Below are 11,441 nucleotides of genomic sequence, written 5' to 3'. Positions count from 1 at the left end.
TTTCAACTCCAGCTCTGAGATCCCGGCTGGCTGAAAGCAGGTTTCTGGGGTTTTGTTTAGCTTCTATATTTGTAACAATGTTTCAAACTGCAAGCTCAGAGGCCGTTAGCTGCAGGCGGGGAACGTTGGCTTCCTCCGTCACTGGAGCAAGCAAGCCTCCTGTTCGCTTCAAGCTGCCTGGCTGCCGGCAGCCATCTCGGTTGGCAGTTAATTTGCATATTGTCCTGATTAAACAATGGGAAGTGTAGCAGAGGTACGGCTAATTACCATGTTTCTCTATTATTAGATAGGATTGAAATTATACCCAGCATTTATTTCATCACTCTCTATTAATGAACATTTAAGTTATATTCAATATTTTTCTTTTATAAACTCTACTAGAGGCCCATTGCATGAATTTGTGCACCTTGAAAGGAACTGTGGGCTGCAAGGCTTCAGTGGGCACAGGGCGGGTTTTGGACCATCCTCTGTGCCCCTGCCTGCCCCCTCCCACCATGGCCCCCGGTCCCCTGTCTGCTGGCTGCCCCGCTCCTGCTGCTGCTGCTCCCATGCACTGCTCGCACCCACTGACGGCGCAGAGTGGTTGGGGTTAGCGCCGTCAGCGGATGTGAGTGGCAGCTGCTGCCCTGATTTCCCCTCAGGACCAGGGGGAGGTGGAGAAGCCCTGAGGCGTGATTGGGGCCAGCAGCCGCCGCTCACACCTGCTGACTGCGCTGAACGATCAGGGCCAGTGCCGGGCTCCGGCAGCGGGTGCCAGTGGTGGCTCTGGTGCCAGCAGCGGGTGTGAGCAGGGCTGGTGCCGGCAGCAGGTGCAAGCACCAGGCGGGACCATGGCGTGTGAGAGCAAAGAATTTTCAGTAACCACCAGAGGTGATGACAGTGACCAGTGCCCCGCCTTGGTCTGGCCCCCCTGCTCACCTGCTCCACCATCCTGTAGCAGCCGACACCTGCCATGTTCCACGTGTGCCCCCTGGTGGTCAGCGCACATCAAAGCAACTGGTTGTTTGGTTGTTCCGCCATTCGGTCTATTTGCTTATTAGCCTTTTATTATATAGGATTAGAGGCCCAGTGCATGAAATTTGTACACTCGGGGGAAGGGGATCCCTCAGCCTGGCCTATGCCCTCTCACAGACCGGGAGCCCTGTGACCGATCACCTCAAAGAGGTAGGCCCTGCCCACCTGGCCAGGGCTCCTCGATGGATTGCCCCCACAGAGGGAGGCCCAGGCTATCTGCTGCAGCACCGCCAGCTGGTAGCCTAGGCCTCCCTCTTTGGGGTGATCAATTGTGCCCCGCAGAGGAAGGCGCTGCCCACCCACCGCAGCTGCCAGTCTATGGCCTGGGCCTCCCTCTGCAGGGGGATCATGTGATCAATTGTGCCCTGCAGAGGGAGGCCCCACCCACCTGCTGCAGTCCGCCGGGTCCGTGGCCTGGGCCTCCCTCTTTGGGGCGATCATGGAGCCCCTCAATTGATCGATTGCTCTGCTGGCCGGTGGCCTTGGCCTCCCTCTGCAGTGTGATCATGGGGTGATGGCCATGCCCCTGACCAATCACATCACACCTGCCTTGGCTGGCCTGGTGCCAGTGGGTGTCATAGCATGGTCGTCAGGAAGGTTGTCAGGATGGTTGTTCTGCTGTTTGGTCATTCGGTTGATTTGCATATTACACTTTTATTATTATAGATTGCGATGAATACCCTTTAATATATACCATTTTACATAGTGTATATCTCTAGGAAAAATAACAGAATTGAGTCAAAGAATATACACAATTAAAGTTCTGATAGACACTGTCAATTTGTCTTCCACAAATGTTGTACTAACTAAATTCTCACTCTTCCCAAACCTTGTCCATCTAGTTTCTGCATATTGTTTTTATCTTGGCCAATCAACTAGGTGAAAAATGGTATCTCCTGGGATTTTGCTTTGTGTTTCTCTTATTATGAGTGAGTTGAGCATTTTTTACATGTTTAAGAGAAGGAATGGTCTTAATCAGGGTGAACTCTAATATAAAAAGGGGTAGAATATTGCGGTATTATCAGCCAAGTTAAGACCAGAAGGGAATGCATTTTCATGGGAAAAAGAGAACCTAGAAAAGTCCTGACCTGTCCCCACAAACAAGGCCCTCAACATTACCTCTCTACCCACACTACTGCTCTATACTGGGCCCCAGCTCTCAGCAGATGTTGTAGGAGCCTTGCCCATCAAACTGAGATAACATCATACATCACCTGGTACCAAAATGTACCAAAGTGAGGCCCTCATTTCCAAAATGCCTCATCCCTTCAATTCTCATCCCTGCTCTGACCTGATTCCCCTCTCTGTCTTTGCCCCTGACCTTTTTAAATTAACTCTGTCCGACCCTGGCTAGTGTGGTTCAGTTGGTTGGAGTGTCATCCTGTACACCAAAAGGTGACCAGTTGATTCCCAGTCAGGGCAACTACCCAGGTTGTGGGCTTGATCCCAGGTGGGGATGTATGCAGGAGGCAACCAATCAATGATTCTCTCATTGATGTTTCTCTCATTCTCTTTCTCAAATCAATGAAAAAATTAAATCAATTCCATCAAATAGAAATATAATATGAGCTACATAGGTAATTTAAAATTTTCTAGGAGCTACATTTTAAAAAAGTAGAAACAATTTAATTACTTTTAATATTTTAATATATAATAATATATCCAAAATATGATTTCAACATGCAATCAACATTAAAATTATTAATATTTTACATTCTTTTTGAATTCAGTCTTTGTAATGTGTATTTGTATTATAGCACACCTAAAGCCACATTTTAATGGCCCAATAATGGCATATGGCTAGACCTGTCTTTAAGCAATGTTAGATCCGTATTCCCTAAATGCCCTCTACCCTTCTATATAGTCAGTCTTTCCCTAGAGCACTTTTCCTTCCTCCTCCAGGAAGAGGAAGTTCAGGCCCTCTCTTAAGGTCACTGCACCACCCTCGGGCATTTCCAGTGGAGGCCACTGATTCTTCTATACACCAGAACTTCCATGTGTGAAAGTATGTCTGTAGGATGAATTTCCAAAAGGGAAACTGCACAGTGAAACAGTATTTACACTGCTAATTTTGATAGATATTGTTAAATTGTCTTCTGAAGGTGCTACACCAATTCATACTCCCTGGGTGCATATGTCTATGTTTTTAATTGTTACATAGTATTCTGAAATACAGAGGATGTACATCATAGTGTAGAGGCCCCTTTTGACACAGGACATTAGGTTGTTTCCAATTGTTGCATTACAAACAATGCTGCAATAATCATCCTTGTATGTGCTCCCTTGTGCATCTATTTCTCTAAGACAATTAAATAAAACAAAGAAAGCAAAGGGAGCAGCTGTAGCACAAAGGCTCTAAGGTGGAACAGATGATATTCTAAGTTATGTTGATATGTTTTCCTAAAGTTCTAAAACATTACAATTCTGAAATAAGCACTACATGATTACCCCTATGCTTCTCAAACCATTCCTAGACCAGGAAAAAAGATAGAAAGCTCTTTAGTTCATTGTATATGTTGCCATATCCTTAATATCAAAACCTGCTACAAAATGTGAAACACAAAAATTATAGAACAATTTTACTTATCTAATCTAATAAAAGAGAAACATGCAAATTGACCACACTTCTGCTATGCCCCAAGCCACGCCCACCAGCAGATAAGAGTGACTATATGCAAATTAACCCAACCAAGATGGCTGCCGGTAGCCACAGAGCTGGAGCAAGCAGGAGGCTTGATTGCCCCGGTGATGGAGGAAGCCAAGCTTCCCGCATGCCCTGGCCAGCTGTGGCCTCCGCTCAAGGCAACAAAGTTTCAATTATGTAAGATAAATAAATCCCAGATACCTGCTTCCAGCCAGCCTCCACTGGGAACTTGGATGGCTGGGGGCCATGGCCAGCCTGCAAACAGCCATCAGCCCCTCACCCAGGCTGGCCAGACACCCCAGGGGGGACTCCTAACCTAAAGGGGCTGTGGCCAGCCTGCAAACAGCCATTAGCCCCTCACCCAGGCTGGCCAGGCACCCCAGCGGGACCCCCACCCTGATCCAGGACAACCTTCAGGGCAAACCAGCCAGCCCCCACCCGTGCACCAGGCCTCTATCCTATATAATAAAAGGGTAATATGCAAATTGACCCTAACAGAAGAATGACTGGGAATGACTATGACACACACTGACCACCAGGGGGCAGACGCTCAATGCAGGAGCTGCCCCCTGGTGGTCAGTGCGCTCCCACAGGGGGAGCTCTTCTCAGCCACAAGCCAGGCTGACGGCTGCCAGTACAGCGGTGGTGGTTGGAGCCTCTCCTGCCTCCTCAGCAGCGCTAAGGATGTCCGACTGCAGCTTAGGCCTGCTCCCTGCTGGCAAGTGGACATCCCCCGAGGGCTCCCGGGCTGCCAGAGGGATGTCTGACTGCCAGCTTAGGCCCAATCCCCTGGTAGCAGGCCTAAGCCAGCAGGTGGTCATCCCCTGAGGGTCCCAGACTGCAAGAGGGCACAGGCCGGGCTGAGGGACCCCCCCGAGTGCACAAATTTTTGTGCATCAGGCTTCTAGTCTTATATAATAAAAGGCTAATATGCAAATTGTTCCTATGGGCGGGAGTTCGACTGACTGGGAGTTAGACATGTGCTGACCCCCAGGGGGCGGCATGGAATATGGCAGGCATCAGCAACGTGGCACTGGCAGCAGGTGGCAGTGGAGGCTCTGCCAGCCCCGATGGGCCCCAATGAGAGTGGGACCGCGGTGAGATGATGGAGCAGGTGAGTGGGTGGCGCCAGGCCAAGGTGGTTGGGAAGGGATTCCCTGGCCTGTGGTGGTGGCAGGCAGCTGGGGGAAGAAAGGCCCAGGCTGGCAGCTAGCAGCTGCTAGGGACCCTACCTGTGCACGACTTTCGTGCACTGGTCCTCTAGTTAAGATATAAACAATTCTCAATAAAATATTAGCAAATTAAATCTAGCAGTGTGTTAAAAAAATTATAGCAAATTATATGAGGTATAATTAGAAGACCTAAAATATTCAACAACAACAACAAAAAGTATAGTAAAAGAAGTTCAAAAAATGGCTAGATATCAAAAATTAATAATATCAAAAAATGATAGCTTTCCTACACAGTAACAATAGCCAGTTATTGTGGGGGGGGGGGGGGGGGGGAGGCTGTCCTGTTCATACTATAGGTTTTTTTTAAACCAAATTTTTGAAAGAAAAATTATTTTTAGTGTTATCTGTGGATTTGTGAAACACGCTCTTGAAAATGGAAAGTAAACATGGGTGGGCCCTGGGTGCTGTCTAATGATTAATGTGTGCCAGACCACTTGGAGGCGGGGCAGTGGGTGCACTGCTGCTTCATCATCCAAACAAGTTCACCCCCCAAATTTCAAACAGCCCTTTAGTGTCCCTGAAAATTACTGATTAAATTGCACTCCCCAAGAGAATTTCTGAATTAATTTCCTTTTGTATAGGCTGGTCTTTACATCAGGGCACAGCTGATGTTCACTAAGTCAGCTAAACATTGTGTTGTCACTGTTAACTATTTTAAAACAAACAAAGAAAAAAACCCCCCAAAGTTCCCTGGAAAATTAAAAAAATATATACTCCAGATGTAGCATGGATAGAAAGTTTTCTGGAAAAAAGAACTGGGTTGTTTCACTTTTTGGAAGTTTCCTATTTCTAGGAAGGCATTAATCTGTTTATGGGTTTAACAGATGTTTATTGCACACCTGCACTGCACCTGTGCTGGGGAGAGCGCAGTAGCAGCACAACAGGTCAGGCCTGTGTGGAGCTTACAGACTAGTGGGCTGAGGACAGTGCTCCACAGAACTTGTGACAGACTTGCCACTTTCCTTTGGAACAACAAAAAGGAGACCAACGGGTGAATAAGAAATAGTTATCTCCACTTCTAACGGAACAAATATAGTCTTTTAAAATGAAAAGACCTGATAACAGTATACTACAGTCAATTCTAATACCCCCCATAGGAAAGTCCTTTTTCAGTTCAGTTCTGTGTCGGCTCCCCTCTACTGCATGAGGCACGTGGTTTCTAAGCAGAAAGAGCAGCAGCACTTCCTCTCTGCCTTCTCTGGGCTGAGGTCAGCCTTGGGCCAAGGCCAGCATGAGTCAGCTTGTCCAGCCGGGACTCGCCCCCTGCCAGGAGACTCGCCTTGCTAAAAGCTTGATGCATACATGGAATGTGGGTGCCCAAGGTCCAGGCACAGTGTGGGCACATCCATGTGGGCTCTGGGTTGACAGGGTAATAAGGAGAAATATCTTAGTGTGTTATTTTTCCCCCAAAAGAAATTTGTTCATCATAATGGAAACTATCAAACTGTTCATATATTTCTCATAATTCCATTCTGTAAAATTTATTTGGAGAAAATGACCTAAAAGAAAAAATGTCCAAAGATATTATCATAATAGTGTAATTAGCAATTATGATAAATTCTTAGCATCCCAAATACTTCCAGTGGAGAACTGTAATGTAACTTGGATGAAACATTGCAGAGGTGTTAAAAATGAAAAGGGCCCTGGCTGGTTTGGCTCAGTGGTTGGAGTGTCAGCCTGCAGACCAAAGGGTCCAAGATTTGATTCCTGGTCAAGGGCATGTACCTCCGTTGCAGGTTTCCCAGCCCCCATAGGAGTGTGGGTGTTATGTGGTAGGCAATCAATTGATATGTCCATGTCCAATGTTTCTCTCTCTCTCTCTCCCTCTCCTCCTTCCCACTCTCTCTGGGTTTCTGGTTCTGCTCTCTGTCCCTGTTCAGTTTGACTAGTAAAGCTAATTATCTGACTATGGCAACTTTCTCTGAGGCTGACAGTGTGCCTAGAACACTACCATGTCTGTCTTCATGCCTTTCATGTTTTCACATGGGCTTCCTCCCAGCACCTTCAAGTGGAGCTGTCCCCTAACACTTACCCATTCAATTGCACTGAGCTAGCTTATGTCCAGATGCCCTCTCCTTACCAAAGTTCATCCTTTCATAGCTCACTGGCTTTTCATTTTTAAAGATCTCTACTAAAAGATAAATATCCTTGAATGCTACACCATCTTAAGCCAGTATTTTGCAAGATTGTGGCTGGGTTTGCCATTCCTGGAGTAAGCAGGGAAAGGGAGGAGGCATAGGAATAACAGAAACAGCTACCTTTTATTAATACTTAGCCTGTGTCTAGCACTTTTTACACATCAATATTCACAACACCTTGCAAGAGAACATTATGGTTTCCCTTTGTAGATCAGAGAGGTTAAACAACTTGTCCATTATCACATAGCTGGTATGTGACAAAGTCAGACTTTAAGCCCAGGCCTATCTGACTTGAAAGCCAGGGCTCTTTCAACCACCCCACATTGTGTACCCTATGTAGTTTCAGAGAAAACGGGGCTGGGAGTCAGAAACCCAGTTGTGTAGCCTTGTACAGTTTTACTTCTCGGGTTCTGGTTCCTCATCTGTAAAAGGAGGGAACTAGACTTAAAAAGCTGCCCACTAGGAAGAAATAGAAATGGCTAGGAAAATGGCTAAAATTATCCCCCAAAGGCCTTCCTTTCCCATTTCACCCTTGGGACCACTGACAGGACATCGAAGTTGCTCTTGTGGCATGTTATCCATTCACTGGAGAGAAAAGGAGAAAGGGCCAAGGGTGATCACCACAGTCACATTATCCTAGTTGTCACCTGAAGAAACAAACACAGGACCCCTTACTAGTACACATTTGGAAAGAGAATGCTTTCTGATAGAAAGTTCTGAGCTGGCAATTTTAAGCTCTGTAACATAAACACTTTCACATATGATGTGGGGAAAGTCCTGGTGGACTGCTACTGACCATCACTGTGGGTTCAGGACTAGAGGTGAGGAGGTCCTCGCGGACCAGGCTCTGAATTTGCAGAAAGGGCTTGAAGGAGGAAATACATCAGGATATAGTTTTTGCACCCAGGACTAAATAATGTCAATATAAGCTTTGTCATAAAAGAAAACATGCAGAATGCACATGAGAGGGAAGCATTACAATTTCAACAAAACCCCCTGAACAGGTCAGGCTGTAAGGCACAATTGTTCTTTCCCCCAGAACTACCACCAGTAGCAACCTTCCTGTATCCTCATACACAGACCTATAACCACCCCTCTTAAAAACACAAGACTACACTTTCCTAAGTTTTATTAAGCACACTAGATGAAACCAAATTTCCATCAAGCTGGAAGGCATTTAAAATTCAGCTTTAACCCATCAATTACTGTCGCTAAACCCAAATCTTCCTCCACCTCTCATTAACCCATGAACCCTCCAGAGTCTCTGCAGCATGCCCTGGGCTGGCGTGGACCTTTAGCCTGGCTTGGTTGGAGGGTTTGGGCCCTTGTCATCTGCAGCAGCTGCCAGGTCCAGAGGAGGGCACCTGTCAACAAAGCTGACAGCAAGCAGTGGGGGCTGGGCTGCTCCCTCTATTCTGGCCCAAGGGGTGGCCTTGGGCTCTGCTCTGCACATGGGGCGGGGCAGGACCCGTGCCTGGGTGCCGAGTGGGGCGGGAGCAAGTGCGGGCACATGCTCTCACCCGGGTCGACAGTGAGTGTGCAGTGCTCTGAAAGTTCTCGGGACATTCGCCAAACTCCAAGCATTTTTAAACCAGACTGCAGGAGGAAGATCTGGTAAATTCTAAAAGCTCAAACAGTAAGCAAAGAGGGTGTGTACGTTTTTTTCTAGCTCCAAGGCATGTTCTCAGGACTGACTGTGCTTCTCAGGATCTGGTTAAGGTGAAACCATGGGAGACAATCTGGACGTCTCTGTTGAGCTGCACGCTGGGCCGCCACATCCTGGGCCATGGACCTCTGCATGCTAGGCTTTCAACTGCTACGTGCTGCTATTAATAGAAGAGATTTGAAGAGTTCTTTGATACAAACTATGCTGTTAGAATTGACCTTTAAAATTTAAAATTCAAATCAAAGCATTGTTAAGTCTTTTCTATCAGAATAGCCCATGTTATATATTGTTTCTTTCCAGAAAAATTACTAGTCCACTGGTGAACATGCCCATTTTCAGAGTCTCTGGGACAGGGGGGCGGCATCTTTTGGGGGCTTTGTTTTGTTGTTAGGATCCCGGGTGATTGGTTCTGAAGTGCAGAAACCACTTCCCCAGTCACTGAGGTCCAGGGCCAGCAGCTTTTGTGTTTTCTATTTTTGGTTCAGCTTCTCTGGGTTGTGGAGGTCAGTTAGCTTCTGCCTGAGCAGGGCCAACACAACTATTCTGAGTTGAGCTTAACTCTGAGCTTAGAAAGCCTTGGGGGTGGCTGTTCTTAAACATCCCACAAATACATATTAAGTGCCTACACTGTGCCAGGCACTCCAATGGGTGCTTTGGATAGAGCAGTGAGCAAAGGCCTAACAGACTGTATATTTCAGTAGGGAAAAAGAATAAATAAATATATATTACACCATGTATTATACAATGTCAGATAGTGAAATATGAAGAAAATAAAGTTGTTATTCTAGAAAAGGTGGGTGGCAGAATTTTCTGAGAGGTGGTGATGTTGAGCAGAGAACTAAATGAAGGGAGAATGTCAGGGCAGAAAGCATTTGAGGCAGAGGGAGTCAGAGAGAAACAGTGCAAGAGTCCAGGGACAGCTGTGACCCCACCAGTGAATCAGGAAAAGGCACCCCTTCTGGGCAAACAGCCCATGCCTGGGCTGATTATGGGCTGCTAGTCAGAACTCCCTGCCCACTGAGCCAGGCCATTGTTCAGGTGACAGCCTGCTCACAGCCATGCAGCGTCTTTCCTAGAGGCACATGCTTGGGACTTAGAGGAAGGCTGGTATAGTTGGGGAAAAGAGAAGATAGAATGAGGGAGAGTGATAACTAGCAACCTCCATCTTAAAAGATTAGTGATCCTATCTAATAAAGAGGAAATATGCAAACTAACCGTCACTCTGTGACAAAGATGGCGGTGCGCATTGTGGTCAGGCGGATGCTGGCACCGCCGCCTGGGCAACAAGGTCGATGGTTTGCCCTCTGTATCTGCCTCCCAGGGGCGCCTGCACCAGCAGCTCCTACACGCGGTTCCAACCACTGAGGAGCTGTCTGACCCCAGGGCCACCGTCTCTGCCGAGAACCAGGAGGCCACTGCCCTGAGGCCCAGGTGAGAGCACGGCTCTGCCTCCTGCTTTTCACACCCACCAGGACACAGGAGCAGAGCCAGGCCTTCATGGTCTCTCTGTAAGCAGCCTCCTGGGGCAGGTGAGCAGGCTGGAGGTCAGGCCTCGGGCTCCGCACCTTCAGGCGGGCGGTGAAGAGGCAGCTCGGCTCCTCCTCCTCTCCCCAATCCCCTCCCTTTCTAACCATGAGCCTCACTGGGAACTTAACTTTCTTTGTTAAACAAGGGTATTCTGGACAACAATTGTCTGACCTCTGCGAACCCAGCAGAAGAACATGTCTGGGGCCGGGGTGCCCCCCACCCGCCTCCCGCCCAGGGCCGGGCAGTGACTGTGCACAAGCACACACCTTTCTTCCCGCGGAAGATGGATGGCTGCTCAGAGAACTCTGTGGAACAGCAGGGATCTGCTGAGCAGTTCCCGGGCATCCGGCGACGAGTCCACCTGTGAAGAGGTTACTGGAGAAGGGTGTCTCTCTGCTGCAGGCGCTTCTGGCCAACCACTCTGACACCCCCAACGTCGAGGTTTCCCATGGAAACCACAATGCAGGATGAGACCTGCATTTCCTCACCACTGAGCTCTCTGAGAAACTAAGAAAGAGGCTTCCAAAGCTGTGACTGTGAGCGCTTCACGCAAACCTACACGACCGCCTCCCCAGCCAGCACTCAGCGCCTGCTATCACCCAGGGGTCTTCCATGTTCCGTTCACCCAAACCTATGACAGCTCTCCTCCATCGCTGCGAGCTTAGGGGACCGTGACGGAAGAAGGCACCATGACTGCTCTGGGGACACAACAGTGGGGCGACTCAGGGTGCAGAGAACTGGCCACATTACAATGTCCGGATCTGGTTACTGCGTGGGATCAAGGCTCCGACTCCCCAGGTGTGCCTTCCCTGTAAGCTACGCACAGCCCCGATGGGCACTGCACTGCTGGGCAGCACGGAGCAGGTGCATGAAACACCCCAGCCCAGGAAAGAGCCAGTCTCAGGCAACTGGTCATGAACTGGCCACTGCAGGGATGGCCCTGGTGGCCGTCCCCACACTCAATTGCCTGCCGAGGTCCTGACTTATGGTTTGGTTCAGTCCTCTTCATCCCCAGCCCCCTCTAGAGACCTGAACTTGTATCTACACTAATAAAAGAGAAACATGGTAATTAGCGTACGACCGCTACCCTTCCCATTGCCTAATCAGCATATCCTTATGCAAATTAACTGTCAGCCAAGATGGCGGCCGGCAGCCATGCGCTGAAGCGAACAGGGAGGCTTGCTTGCTCCAGTGACAGCGGACTCCAACGTTCCCCGCCT

The sequence above is a fragment of the Myotis brandtii genome, unplaced genomic scaffold, assembly GCF_000412655.1.
Source record: "Myotis brandtii unplaced genomic scaffold, ASM41265v1 scaffold291, whole genome shotgun sequence".
NCBI classification, from domain to species: domain Eukaryota; kingdom Metazoa; phylum Chordata; class Mammalia; order Chiroptera; family Vespertilionidae; genus Myotis; species Myotis brandtii.
Note: the sequence above shows the minus strand (reverse complement) of the source record.